We start from the raw sequence: 15112 nt of genomic DNA on the forward strand, positions 1-15112 counted from the left end.
GTGTTGATGTAAACACAGAGCATTTCATCAGATGAAGAGTGACATATTAACTTAACCACTGTATTCCTGGTGCTTACAGTTTGATACATCCAGTTTCCAGGAATGTAACCCATGTACACTGTCTTTCGTAATGTTGACACAATTACACAACCCATATGCTGCCTACTGAATGTTTCCAAAAAGTTAAAGGTAATGCATGTCACTGCAAAGACTGTAGAAAAAGAAAAGAAAGATGTTAATGAAGATGTTAGGTGGACTGACTTTTGATAATATGAATGCAGATAGGTTAATCATGTGAGAGATTGCCACTGACTGACTACTTTGGGTAGGATTGGTCTTATAAAGGGTGGTGTAAAGATTTTTGCTGCATTCGGAATCTTGTAATTATTTGAAAATGACTAGGTTAAGTTTTACCACTTTGGATGGGCTGTATACTCAGAACAAAATTGGGTTTATGAAAAATGTTGTGGATTATTACATTAGAAAAATTCATGCAACCACTTTATTCATCCATGTTAGGAACACCCCAGCTAAAAGTTTGACAGTCATATTTAAATGTATAATGCCTTATGTTAATTTTATTAAGTTATTAATTAATTACTTTACATATTAATAAAGGATGCCATTCAGTCCACAAAAATAATGTCTATGATAATACACAGGTGAACTTCAGAAGTAAACAGATATTATGACACAAAAGATAATAGTGTGCCTGGTTCCAAACTTTAAGTGTGTATATATTTTAATTGAATTATTTTCCAGTGAATCAAAATATCTTCTCACAGATAATGGAATGAGTGCTTTCCGGTGAGTGGTGTCACTGCTTCAGATTATTCCGCTCAGCTCATTCTAAATTTCCTATCTCGTATAATAGTGAAGTTTTCAGTTGATAGCTTTTAATTAGTACAGTGCCATGCACCACAGCATCATCAGCAAACAACCCCAGATTGCTGCCTATCCTGTCCTCTAAATCATTTATCTGTATATAGAGAACAACAGTGATCGTATCACACGTACCTGGAGCACTCCTAATGATACCATTGTCCCTGATACTGGGTTCTATTACTTAAGAAGTCTTCGAGCGATTCACATATCTGTGAACTTATTCCATATGCTTGTACCTTCATTCAGAGCCTGCAGTGGGGCACCGTGTCAAATGTGTTCCAGAAATCTATGGACTCTGCCTGTTGCCCTTCATATGTAGTTCACAGTATATCATGTGAGAAAAGGTTGATCTGAGTTTCACACGAGCAATGCTCTCTCAAGCTGATTTGTGGACATAATCATCTCAGTCTCAAGAAAATTTATTATATTCAGACTGGGAATATGTTCAAGGATTCTGCAACAAACTGAAGTTACTGATATTCGTCTGTAATTTTGCAGGTGTGTTCCTTTACCCTTCTGCCACTTGGGACTTTGTGCTGGACGAGAGATTCGCAATAAATGCAAGCTAAATAAGGGATAATGCTGTGGAGTATTCTTTGTAAAACCAAATTGGGAGTACATCCGGACCTAGTGCCTTATTTGCTTTTAAATCTTTCAGTTGTTTCTCTGCGCCAGGAGCCTGTCCGATGGTCATATGACTGTATATTTGTATGATTTTGCTGCGTGAATGATTTCTTGGATATGAAATTTAAAACTTCAGCTTTCATTTTGCTGTCTTCAACTGCCACACCTGACTGTTCAACAAGGGACTGAGCAGAAGCGTAAGACGCACTTAGGGATTTTACATAGGACCAGAATTTTCTCAGGTTCTCTGCAAGATCTTTTGCTAAGGTATCACGGTGGTAGTTGTTGTATGCTTTGTGCATAGATCTTTTCGCAAACATATGAATCTCTATTAACCTTTTGTTGTTGTCATTTTTGCGGTCTCTTTCGAACTGAGGGTGCAATAACCTCTGCTTCCACAGCATCTTCCAAATTTCATTATTGAACCATGGAGAGGCTTTTCCATCCTTTATCCACTTACAAGGTGCATAACTCTCCAGGCCATGATTTACAATCTGTTTAAACTTTACCTGTAACTCCTCTACTTGCATCTTACTGGAACTAAGTGATGTTAATTCACTGGCTAAGTGAGATGCTAACAACTGCTTATCTACCCTTATCTACAAGAAACACTCTCCTAGCCTTCTTACTTGATGTAAATATGTATATTAGGAGATAGCCATGCCAAAGGAGTAGCCAGTATAATGATAGCTATGCAATCTCGCTACAAAATTACTAGTGTTGTGAAATCAGGTGCACCTCTTGGCGAGATTGTGAAAAACTGTGAAAAGCTAACAAAAAATTCCTCTGTCTGTGTCATAATAGGTGGTGCAAACGATGTTTATCGTAATGAAAGCCATCATGCAACAAGAGCACTCAAAGAAACTTTGGAAAAACTCTCACATATAAACGTTTTCGTGCTTAGTGTTCCACATAGGCATGACTTAATAAGTAGCTCGTGTGTTAACCTAGAAATTAACAAAGTCAACAGGAAAATAAGAAAACTCTGCTGCAGTTTCCCACAGGCTACCTTTATTGACGCAAACAGCATGGAGAGAGCTCACTTTACAAAGCATGGTATGCACAGGAACACACAGGGAAAGGAAGCTATGTGCAAACAATTGTTAAATTCTATTAACTGCAACACAGTGGAAGGTCGTGCTGTAATCCCTCTGCCAGTATGCTTAATAACAAAAACGAAGAAAATGAATGGATCAGAAGTTTCAGTACCTAGATGCTCAGATGATTCTGTTTCTTCACCAAACAGAGATAACTCAATGGTTACATGTACTGCAGAAGAAGAAAAGGCAGCATTTCCACTCTGTGAACCTACAGCAACACCACTTGTGCACCTGCCTACATGCAGTTCGTCAAAAATATCACTGCCAGCAGAAACACCAGCTGCAACAGCAGTACAACCCCTGGAGCCTACAGCAACAGCAATCTTATCCCCACCTGCAAGCAAGTCAATAGCTTCATCATCTCCAAGGGAATTGACAGCATCAGCTCAAGGTAAATCAACAAGCAAGTCATCAGTTTCATCATCTTCAGTAAAGAAGGAAGCATCTACTGAAGAAAAATCGACATCATCACAGAGAACAGGAGGTAAACGTAAAGTTGTGTGTCCTCCTCATCTGAAGGATTTTTTAACCACAGGCACGAGAAAGAAGAAACCACCAAAATAGGTAATAATCCAAACAACTTCTCCATTTTTCATCAAAACATAAGGGGAATAAGAAGCAAACTAGATCAATTAGAAGTTAACATAAATAACAAAAACTTTATGAACAATGCTCAGATCTTATGTTTCTCAGAACACCATATTTCAGGAGGAATTGAAATGTTACATATAGACAGTTATAGCCTTGCCACCTACTACTGTAGAGATAGCATGAGAAAAGGTGGAGTAGTAATTTTCATTAAGAATAATTTAACTTTTAGATCTGTAGATGTAAGGAAATATTGCAGTGACCAACAGTTTGAAGTGTGTGCAATAGAAGTGACATTAAACAGTTCCAAATTAATAGTAGTTACAGTGTACAGGGCACCAGGAACCAATTTCACAGTCTTTATGGTTCAGTTAGAATTGTTACTATCAACCTTATTTTCTAAAAATAGGGACATTATCTTACTTGGGGACTTTAATGTCAACTTCGCAATGGAATGCAACAACAAAGTAGAGCTCCAGAATTTGCTGAGTTCCTACAATCTTACATCAGTGGTTGACTTTCCTACTAGGATCACACCTGACTGTCAATCTCTGATAGACAATATATTTTTAGATGTAAATTTATACCAGAACTTCACTGTCACTGCAATAGTAAATGGCATATCAGACCATGATGGACAGCTCCTCACTCTACATGACTACAGACCCGTCAAGAAAGCAGTCCCATCCTGGAAGGCAATCAGACTTATGAACAAAGAGACCCTGGAATTTTTTAACCATAAGCTGCAGCATGAAGATTGGAATTCAGTTCGCAGAGTAGATGATGTTGATACAAAGTTCAACATATTCATAAATGAATTCCTATCCCACTTTGAAGAAGCTTTTCCTAAAAAGTTTGTTAGGAACAATATTTCCTCGTCCTTAAAGAAGCCATGGATCACAAAGGGTATTCGAGTGTCATGTAAATATAAGAGAGAACTTTATGTTGCAACCAGAGGGTCAAGGGACAGAGAATTAATCAGCCATTATAACATGTATTGTAAAATCCTAAAGAAAGTTATTCAGACATCAAAAGCACTGTATTATGTAAAAGAAATTGATAACTCCAATAATAAAATGAAGACTGTCTGGCAAATAGTTAACAAGGAGACAGGGAACAATAAAAAAAGAGCTGTAGAAAACTTCATAATCAAACATGAAGGGAATCTTGTGCAAAATCCTGAGATCATAGCTGAAATCTTTAATAAACACTTCCTGTCAGTGTCTGAGCAAATAGGCTGCAAGGGTTCTGTGAATGATGCCCTGACCTTTTTGCGAAATGCTTTCCCTAACAAAATCATCCAAATGCATATTAGACCTGTTACAGTATCAGAAATTGAAAGAACAATTGCCTCCATGAAAACCAAGAACTCCTGTGGAGTAGACAATATTTCTAGCAAATTGTTAAAGCAGTGTTGTACTTCTGTAAGCAATATACTGTGTCATATTTTCAATGCCTCTTTGCAGCAAGGAATTGTTCCTGATAGACTAAAGTATGCTATCGTGAAGCCTCTCTTTAAGAAAGGGGAGAAAACTGATGTTAAAAATTTCAGACCAATATCTCTCCTGACTGTGTTTTCAAAGGTACTAGAAAAGCTCATGTATTCTAGAATTTTAGAACACCTACATAAATTCAATATTCTCAGCAAACATCAGTTTGGTTTCCGGAAAGGTCTGTCAACTGAACAAGCAATATATGCTTTTATAGATAAGGTTTTGGAATCTCTAAATGAGAAAATGGTGACAACAGGGTTATTTTGTGATTTATGTAAAGCCTTTGACACTGTGAACCACCAAATACTGTTACTGAAGGCAGACCATCTAGGAATAAGTGGTGTAGCAAATAACTGGCTTCAGTCATTCCTGACAGAGAGGAAACAGAAAGTAGTCTTAGATAAGTCAGACAATTTGTGTGGTGGAATGATTTCATCGGAATGGAGAGACATAAATTGTGGAGTTCCACAGGGCTCTATTCTTGGTCCTTTACTGTTGCTGTTATTTATAAATGATTTACCTTATTCTTCAATGATTCAGTGCAATTTTACCATCTTTGCAGATGATACTAACATAATGGTTAATGGTCTTAAATGTGAAAATGTTCAAGAGTCTGTTAATACTATTCTTATAGATTTAATGAAATGGTTCACTGCAAATGGTCTTTCACTTAACCTGAGTAAGACTAATTATATTCAGTTCACCCCAACTGCCAAAACTGAGGAAGAAATGACTGTTAAATATGCCACACAGGTCATAGAAAGAGTGGAAGTAACAAAGTTTCTAGGCGTGAAGATTGACTGTAGAGTAAACTGGTCCCATCACATTTTAGATCTTTACAAGAGACTCAGCTCTTCAGTTTTTGCAATGCGAATCATCTCTGTCAGTGCAAACTTAAGCATTAAAAAAGCTGCATACTATGGTTACTTCCATTCTTTGATGGCATATGGAATTATTTTTCTGGGGAAATCAACCTCTTGCAAAGAAAATATTCATTGCTCAGAAGCGTGTTGTAAGAGTGATGTCTGGTGTAGATCCTAGATGCAGCTGCCTATTCCGGAATCTGGGAATTCTTACAACTACTTCTCAATATATATACTCACTTATGTGTTTCATAAGTAAAAACACTGATTTATACAAATGTAACAGTGAATACCATCAGTATAACACAAGGAGGAAACATGATTTCCACACTGAAGGTAAAAATTTGAAGATTGTGCAGAAGGGTGTACAGTCCTCTGGTATAAAGATATTTAATGCTGTTCCTCCAGAAATCAAATGTGAAATTGCCAACAAATCTACATTTAAAGAGCTTCTGAGGCAATTTCTTTTAGCCATGTCATTTTACAGTTTGGAAGAGTTTATGAAACACAGTGAGAAACGGCCTTAAAATAAGATGTATTATCATATAAATTGAACATTAAGCTGAACATTCTTGTCACATATGTAACTCTTTTAGCGTTAACTGCTTATATTTAACAGTCTGGGTTATATGACCTTTTCAGGTTTAATTTACTTTGTTTTATACCTGTAATCTGTAGGTCTAAGGATTCTCATTCCATTATATTGTGTTATGGATCATTGTAGTGGTTAAGTAACTTTATATTCTTTACCTGTAAACATAGTGTACAAGTACTTGTCATTGACAATGTAAAAATTGACACACACTACATCCATGTGAAATTGTCACAGTTGGATCCATGGTGTAAGAAATAAATAAATAAATAAATAATATCTTTCATAACCATGGTTAATTGCTAGTTATGATTGCTAATCCCCATTTCTATACTGATATTGTCAGTAAGATCTGGCATGTTTGTAGCTACAAGATCTAAGATATTTCCATTGCGTATGGGCTACCAAGCTAACTGCTCAAAAGAGTTTTCAGAAAATGTTTTCAAAATTATTTTGGCCATCTGTCTGTCAGTATCCTCAGCAATGAATCCATAGATATACCAGTCTATACTCAATAGGTGAAAGTCACCTCCAACTAGTATTGCATGGTCTGGGAATTTATGCGCAACTGACTGTGGTCTTTCTTTGAAGTTTTAAGAACTGTCACAGTGGAATAGGGTCGCCACTAAAAACATCCGTCTGTTATATGGGACCAGATAACTTCACTGTCGCATTCCACTTCAACCTCAATAGAGGTAATATTTTTGTCAGCTGCAGTGAACACTCCCCCTGCCTTGGAGTCTAATCTGTCTTTATGACATATGTTCCCTGACTTTCTAAATCTCTCAGATCTTTCCACTTTAGGTTGCAGTGAGCTGTTGGTCTCAAGAATACTTTGAGCATGAGAGCTTTCCTGTAGGGCAGGAAATTCAAGAAATTTTGTTATGAATTCTTTGACGGTTTACTGATAAAATTTTAACAGTCGAAGTTTCTTTAGACCTAAAGTGGTAAATTTTAACAGTCGAAGTTTCTTTAGACCTAAAGTGGTCTGACATCCTTTGCTGCGTATTGACTGGGGAGTGTTCTTCAGAGTACTTCAAACTACTGTCTAGTCAAAAAAACCCTCATGTGCACTTCATAAGCACTCTGCTACCTGAGTAGCTGCTTCCTTCATCTAGACCACCCCCTGACCTGACAAAGGGAGTCTTACAAATCCCCAAATCCCCACCAGATAATGCAAGTCTAGAAATCTGCAGTCAAGACAATCACAGAATCAACGAAGCCTTTGGTTGAGACCCTCCACTCGGCTCCAAACCAAAGGACCCAATCACCCCTGGGAACAATGCTGCAAATTGCGAGCTCTGCCTGCACCCCACACCAAGGCTAGCAGTCTTCACCACCACCACTTCTTCCTCCTCCTCCTCCTCGTCCTCCTCCTCCTCCTCCTCCTCCCCCCCCCCTCCCCCGGCCACCTGTATGAACTGAGTATGGCAACAGAAATCAAAATCATTGGTGCCAATGTGAGCCACAACTTGCAGACTACTGCACCCTGCGTGCTCGATAGCTGCAGGCAGAGCTGCCTCCACATCTTGGATGAGGCTCACCGAGACACTACCGAATGCACATTGTCTTTCTTTCCAGCCCTGAACAGTGTCACACCTTAATCATCCTAGTAAGACCAACTGAGAAGCAAACTATAAAAGCAGATAGAATCCCAGGTACACAACTTGTTACCCTCCTGATGTGTCACAAATGGGTATTGATGCATTAATTAGCTAGCTGTTCAGTGAGCAATTCTACGTGACAGGCTGAAGGATATTTTTTCTTACAAAAATGTGAAATTAAACCTTTTAAATAGAGCAGCATATGCTAAATTTAGTAAATGTACTACAAAGAAAAGAAGGAAATTCATGAAGACTTAACTTATTGCTCTGTACGATGACTGGTATGTTGTTGTATTAATAATAAATGAAAAAAGGAAATGACATGACAACTGGCTTTTATTAATCTTATATTGAAATTAAGATTTTAATTGTTAAAAATCAGATAGTGTTGAAACTAGCGAGGGCAAAAATAAGAATGAAACCTTCACTTTCAAGGAAATGTCAGTATTCTGCCACAGCAACAGTTGTGACCTTCATAGCACCCAACAGACCTGGTGGGCAGAGACTGGTATGCAACCAGTCCAAAAATTATTGGCGTCAGTGGCCTCCAGTGCATAATAATGCTCTGGGAAAAATAAAACTTCAAATCAGTTACTAAATCAGTTTTTGAATTCCACATTATGTCACACATAAATACATCCATCCTGAGGAATATTTTTACTGCCGTGATGCTTGTAGATGACTATTTTCATTCTTTGTTTTATGGTAGGAGAAAATGAACCTTTCTGTTAAGCCACTGATTTTAATTGAAATTAGTCTTATGTTAACTCCTAATTCAGGTCAGTTGGTATCTCACTTTTTGTTTGCTATAGGGTACAGTATGGACCCGTGTGAATTGGTAGTACATTGACAGCACTGTGTCTTCTTACCTTTTAAGCTGTGTGACAGGCTTTACAATGCATCATAACGAAAAGGCTAGATACTGACCATGCCCAACCCATTTACAACTGCTGCCTGCTTCACTCATACCTACATACCAACATGCATTTCACACTGATATTGTATTATTATTTATTTCTATTCCTGTCTTCATTTTAAACTCATCCAGTTTTCTTATTGGTCTTATTTACATCTTGATGTCTTACTACTGTGCTTCATGTAGCTTTATCCTTCCTTCGCTATACTTAATCTGGTTTTGTCTTTTTCCAGTTTTCAGAATATTCCCATATGTTTTAATGCTCTGTTACTATTTTTTTTTCTCCACAATCAATTTTAGTTCCTTCCATCTGTGTAAATACAGAAAAGTTTCCCTACCCCTGTACCGAACCCACTCCCACATAACTTGTTTCTGTGTTGCTGCTTAGTTTGTGGAATTGCTCCCAAACAGCTTTCCACATTGATTCTATGTTATAATTCTGTCATTCTACAGCCCTCACCAACTCAGCCCTACACAATATATAACTGAGTCCTAAACATTTTGTCACTACCTCATCACTGCCTGTAAAATATTTCCACTCTGCTGTACCAATTACCACATCACATTGCCAAATTTGAAACCCACGTACTGCAGGAACAAGTGCAGCATGCACCTTAAAAACTCTAAAGTCTATTCACTTTGTACACTTATATTGGACTACCACAATCCAGCACCACTACAAAAACCTCTGTCAAACCTCCTTTACATCAGTTAATAGATGCCTGACCCCATCTTGCAGAACTACATATGCTACAATCTCACAAGCTCCTCCCCACGATCCTACCGAACCCAGCACCTAAACAGTCCTGTAACATAGTAGTGAACCTCTCCTTCAAAAGCCTCATTTCAAAGGGGCTTATCTTTTGCCACATTCACAAATTCAGTCATTCTGAGCTTGTTAAAGACCTACTCTCCTTCCTAAAGTGGAAACACTTTTTTGCTACCAACTCAAAACTAGTACTGAACCCAGCCTTACTTGGTATACTCTTCTGTGGTCCTACAGTACATCCCTCCCCTCCACCTTCACTCCCCCCACCCCACTTCCTGGATCATCCTGTAACCTCAATTCTTGTCTCACCATCATTCCTCCGAACTCACATACGCAGAGAGAAGCACAGTCTGGTGCTTAAAACCTGATTTCCACCTTAAAATCACTTCTAATGGAATACATTTCTGAATAAATAAAGAATATTGTTTGTGACTGCAGCGCACTTTCTGCTCCACCTGTACAGTCCTTGTTAGGGTGTGGAGTACATGGACAGTTTGAAAATTGGCTCATTCCATTTCAAGTGTAACGGGAGTCTCTGCTGGACCATTTGTGAATGTAATGAAATTTTATCAGAAGGTTCCACAATGTCTTGAATGGATATGTACTAATATTCAGCTCCATATCTCCTTTGGTTCATTTCTACAGCCTCTCGTGAATAGGGTTCCCGAGTTTGCACCACCTACACACGTGCCAAAGTGTGAACTTTGGATAACTTTTGTGAAAGGTACTTTCAGTTTAGAAGCCCTTGCTTATGTGCACTTAAACAACTTTTTGTGCTGAATTAGAAGATATTATCGTTGACATTTTTAAATGCAAACTGTAAGAGCCGTAAGACTACAAAAATGACAGAAAATTCATTGTGTGACTTTGAGAGCCCATCTTTAACCAGTCACAATTCACAATTTAATCAACAGATTTGGCCAACAATTGTGCTGTCTTCTTGTGCTTTTTGTTTGATAGCCTTGGGCCTTTTCTGTCAAATTATATGCTCCTACCAATTTGGTGTAAATGTTTTGGGTGCCAAATTTGTGTAGTTTTTGGAGTCTGTATCTCAGCTGTATGTTCTTTAATCTTTATAATCTTTCTGTATGTAAAAAGAGAAGCCTTTCAACTTGAGAGGCATTGTAGTTTAATTTTTTACTCTTGCCTGCTTATGACTGAAAAAAAAAAAATTGCTCACAGTTATTACTTTTCATACACATTTTTATGCTCAAACGTGATATTAATGAATAAACAGAAAGAAAAATCAGTGAAACCTTTTTTCTGTCCACAAAAATACAAGTGTAGTTATGTACGACTCAACTTCAAGCAATAAGCAGCAATAAAACAAACGAAAATTGAGAATGTTAGAACTCTAAACACAGCTGGAATAATTCTTTTTCACATCAGGATGAATAAATTGCTATTACTGTCTTGTTCATATTCTGAGTAAATATATTGGATTCCTGATGTTTTGGTGTTTTTATGACTTTTAGACATGTATTGTTCCGGAATTGGTCTTCTCAAAATTTTGTGAACTCAGGCCAAAGTAGTGCGGCTGGTACCAGAGTTGTTGTAATTTAACCTTACCCAAAAAGATTGCGTTTTTAAACCCATTGTAAAAAGAATCAATAAAACCCAACTATATCTAATATGAAAATTCAATTAACATACAAAATGTTACATAGTTAGCCTTACACGAACTAAAGAGAGCCATCATATTTACTGAAGGAAATATGTAGTGTCACAAGAATTTATTTTATTAATATTGTGTTTTAACTTTTCTTGCAATTTAAGAAATGCAACTAAAATAACATTTACACTCCCAGCAAAAAGAAACTAACTTGATGTAGAATTGTCATGAGAGTAAAGTACTATTAACTACTTTTTGGAAGCATGCAGAAATTTGTAGATCTTCACTAATTTCTCAGTTCTTTTGTCTCCTAAATTTTTTATTAATTTTGCCCAAATGAACTGGCAGATGGACAAGATTCTTTCAGGTGCATTGCTGGCAGGGCACGAAAAGAGGCACTAATAAAGTAGTTGTAAGAATGGGTTATTGTTTTCAATAGAGTAATAATAGGAATTTATATTGAAATGTTTAATCATCAATCTGAAAAGAAAGCAATAAAATCCAATTTCAACTACTTTTCTTTCATTTTTTAAACCCATTTTTATTTTCTCCCTAATCCTGGCTGGTACACTCAGTTCATGTATGTGTAATACATAAAAATGGCCAACTGGTGTTGGCTGCAGCTGCTATCAAGGATGGTAACTATGAGGAATTAATAAAGAAAACTGTGTGCCATTTGGAATCAAAGAATGCATGCTGCAATATTGTGAACCATGTCCTGTATAACCTGACCTCGAATCTTATTCAGTACATGTTTTTAAAAGAATATGACCCAGAAGAAATTATACAGTACAAACAGGGTTTTATACTAATAAGAATGTTGTAGAGATGCATCATTCAACTGTATAAGAGTTAATAGAGAAACTGGTTCTTTAAAAAAGAAAACAAATAAAAAAAAGTCATGGTCTGTCAAGCTACCATTCTCTCTCTCTCTCTCTCTCTCTCTCTCTCTCTCTCTCTCTCTCTCTCTCTCTACCGCTCCCCCTGCTGTCCCCCTCCTCCTCTGTCTCTCTCTCTCTCTCTCTCTCCCGCTCCTCCTGCTGTCCCCCCCCCCCCCCCCCCTTTTCCCAAATTGACATCTGGGTACACCGTGTATGCTTCATATCACTGCTTTTTCATTTTTGCTGAGTGCTGGAAACTCTACAGCAGGCTGCTTCTGTGCACCCTACTAAATGAGAGAAATTTCTTCTTTTGTAAACGACAAACATTGTAATGCTTTTTACACACAAGAAAGACTTCAAATAATTCTGTCTGCTTGATAAGCACATTTTGACAACATTTGCAATGAACAGAGTTACAGATTAGAACACACCCTACTATCATGTTTCTTTTGTTCCATGACTTTTTTAAGCACTGTCAAGAATGTCTTCTTCCAAGGAGCCTGTCACAACTCTGAGGTGGTAATCTGCTGCACAGGAAAAACATAAAGTACAGCAGGTGGCCTAATGATCTTCATACCAATTAGTAATCTATTTGAGACCAGTAAATGCTACTCGAGCTACTGTTTGTACGAAATCTGAAGATACTGGCAATATCTGTAGGGTATATAAGAATCCCAGAATTTGACAAGCAGTTGTTCATCTATCCTAGTACTTCGTTTTTATGTAATATTCTTCTTTACAGTGTTGATATTGTAGAGGCCTCCTTTTCCGTTCAAGTGGGTCTTGATTATTATTGGTGCAATCTCTTCCTTGCATAGTTTGTTAATCTGTCCCCAATATTCTGAGTTCCACTTGTCTTGTCACCTGGTATTTTTAAATAACAGATAAATAAATAAGTAGTGTGACTATAATTAATACCAGTGTAAATAAAATCCTTGTATACTCTTATTAACTAAATAATACTACACCAGGCCATGTGAGAGACATTGTGTCAGTAGTGTTTTATGATGCCCTCCAGATGAAATACTAGCACCACCTCCTAGGTTGAGAGTGTAAATAAATCTTAAATCTTCTCCATCTAAATTTAATTCTTCCGATAGTTCTGGTGAAAGGCGATTGCTTTCATAAAATTTCCATTTACTTAATTTATCTCTGGTTTTATTAAGTCCATCCCAGAGCTTATCTAGAACCTCTTCTGTTATTCCTAAATCAACTGTGAACCATAGTGTACTGACTGATAAATCTGTTGTTTCTTGTACCTTTTGAGTAATTAATTCACTTACTCATGCCTCCAAAGTTCTGAAAGTGGAGCCTGGTAAAGCTGTTATGTCCAAATTTTTACCCTGCTCTAACACATGTAACCACATTTGCGTGTCTTAAGAATTGTTCATTTACTTTTGTAAACATTTGTTTAGTTAATTCTTTCATATATGTTTTACATTCTGACCTACCTCCTTTAATTGTTGAAAACCAGCATTTCTTACAAGATCACATAGTTCGTTTACCTTAGTACTTAACTACTCTTGTAAAGTGGGTAAAATGTTAGCAAGTTAGTTATTTTTGTATTTATCTCCTTTTTTTTTTTCCTCTTTGTGCGATTCCTGAATATGCTGTTGGAGGCTACCATTTGTGATATTTGTGATATCTACTTTTGCACTTAAATCCTCAGTCGGTCTTCCACCATTTGTTGCCTAAAATTTATTAATGTAAAAACGCTAATGAGTTGTCTGTTGACTCAGTATTCTAAGCCCAATGACACTCAACTTTTTGGCCAGCCACTGACTTCAAATTTCTCACAACACATAGTACCACTTGAAGGCACGTTATTTTGATTCAAATACAGCTCACTTACGATTTTCAGTGGCTCTAGGCACGGCGAACTGCCAGTGCGAAGTGGGACTGTCATGGTGGGAAGGCTACAATAGAAATTGCTGCAGCAGTGGCCAACTCTGGTGTTTGATATACCGCCAATGTAACTGCAGTTAACTGGCGTGTGATGACAAGGAACTGAAGACTAGAAAACAGCCACCGGCTCGAAATCTCAATCTTCTGGTTTGTAGACATGTATTTTATTCTGTGTTGTAATTATTGTTGAGTAACTTAATATTCTTGTATTGACAACTAAATTCCTTCTGTTCTTTCTGTATCACTGTATCACTGTATTCTCATCAACAGCTCAATTCTTCATAAACTTTTCTTGAATAAAGTATTATTAATGATTGCTGCATTGAGTAACCTTCACAGTTGACCACACTTTCATGGACAGTGTCCTTTTCTACTGGAACTCATTATGACAAAAATACTAATTTCTTTCAAGTATCTTAACAAATTTTTGCAGATTCGCCATTCGGTGGGGCATTCACCACAAATGAAATTTTTCCTGGGTACTTACATGACAATTTTCTCTGATGAGGGCAGTACATTAGCTACTATTGTCAAAACACCTTTTGCTCATTACCTGCATAAACTGCTCCCCCCATCTCCCGCCATCTCACCGCCCCATCTCCAAATCAGTGTCCAGCTGTACCCTGTATGCCTTGTATTACTGACTGTGTCTCCTTTCTGGCATGCTGCTGAGTGCTGAAGACTCAACAACAGACTACTACTGTGCACACTACTACATGAGAGAATTTTCTTCTTCTGTAAACCACATATATTATTATAGCTTTTTACACACAGGAAAGATATCAAGCTGTTCTGTTTGCTTGGCTAGTATATTTCAACATCATTTGCAACAAACCAAGTTACAGTCCATAGCATTTCTTGGTTCTGTGTATGTGTGATGCATTGTCACATGTGTCTTCATCCTAGGAGCCTGGCACATATCTGAAGTAGGGATCTGCTGCACAGAGAAAACATTAAGAACAGCAAGTGTAGCCAAATGGAAGCCACTTCCAGTGTTGCTCTGTCCAGTAGCAACATAGTCTACCTCACCATTCAGTCAATATACACATGCAGAAAAACCCAGTGGTCAACATGAATGTCCCACTATCCAAACTACTTTAAATAAATGTGCTCCAGTAGTTGATGGTCATCATTCATCAGTCCTAAATACCCTGTGCAATACATTACTTTAACAAAGTGATAGATTACACTGTAGTCTTGATCTATTTAAATTCAAGGACAACATTTCAAGCATCATCTTGTCTTACGTTACAGAGAAAGAAATTAAAGAAAATGAATTT

Source organism: Schistocerca piceifrons, chromosome 4 (genome assembly GCF_021461385.2).
Source record: "Schistocerca piceifrons isolate TAMUIC-IGC-003096 chromosome 4, iqSchPice1.1, whole genome shotgun sequence".
NCBI lineage: Eukaryota > Metazoa > Arthropoda > Insecta > Orthoptera > Acrididae > Schistocerca > Schistocerca piceifrons.